Here is a 1133-nt window from a genome sequence, read left to right as displayed (position 1 = left end):
GTGTTGTACCAACTTAAATTGGCTTAATTATTAAAAAAGGATTTATTGGCTCACATAATTGTGATGCCCTAGGTAAGACTGACTTCAGGAGCAGTACTATCAGGGCTCAGGCTCTATTTCTCTCTCTCTTTTTTAAAAATTAATTTATATTTTTATTTTGGATGACAAAATAAGTCTTAATACATTTAAGAAGACTAAGGTCATAGAAAATATGTTCTTTGACCAGAATAAGAGAAGGAAATTTAGAAAATTCACAAATGTGTGGAAATTAAACAACACTCTCCTAAATAAACAATGGGTAAAAAGAAAAATCACAGGGAAATCAGAGAGTACTTTGAGATAAAGATCAAAGCACAACATATCAAAATATATAGGATGCAGGGCTCATGCAGTGCTTAGAGGAAAATATATACTTGCAAATGCCTGTATTAAAAATAAGAAAAATCTCAAATCACTAATATAAACTTCTACCTTAAGAAAATAGAAAAAGAAGAGCAAAGTAAACCAAAAGCAAATATAATAGGAAATAACAAAGATTGCAACAGAAATATATGAAATGGGGAATTAAAAAACAATAGAGAAAATCAATCAAACCAAAAGCTGATTCTTTAAAAAGATCAACAAAATTTGCCAACCATTATCTAGACTGACGAAGAAAGAGAGAAGACCAAAATTACTAAATCAGAAATAAAGCAGGGGCATTATTACATTGTCATTACAGTTTTTTGCAGTCATAAGATGTAGCTTCTTCCTTTTTCTTGTTTGCATTTTTGTTCTACCAGTGGGTTTTGCTCTTTCTTGTGTGTTCGTTGTAGTGATTATCATTATTTGGATTCCAGATGCAGGACCTCCTTGAGGATTTCTTATAGGACTGGTGGTGTGGTGGTGAACTCCCACAGTTTTTGTTTGTGGAAAATACACTATTTTTCCCTCGTTTCTGAAGGATAACCTGGCTGGGTGTAATAGTCTTGGCTGGAAGTTTTTTTCTTTTAGTATTTTGAATATGTCATCCCATTTTCTTCTGGCCTGTGCACTTTCTGTTGAGAAGTCTGCTGTTAGTCTGACAGGGGCTCTGATGGAATTTAGATGTGTTGTCCCCTCCAAAACTCATGTGGAAATCTGATCCCCAATGT

This window comes from Galeopterus variegatus, unplaced genomic scaffold (assembly GCF_000696425.1).
Source record: "Galeopterus variegatus unplaced genomic scaffold, G_variegatus-3.0.2 Scaffold8823, whole genome shotgun sequence".
Taxonomy (NCBI): Eukaryota; Metazoa; Chordata; class Mammalia; order Dermoptera; family Cynocephalidae; genus Galeopterus; species Galeopterus variegatus.
This window is presented reverse-complemented; position numbering follows the sequence as displayed.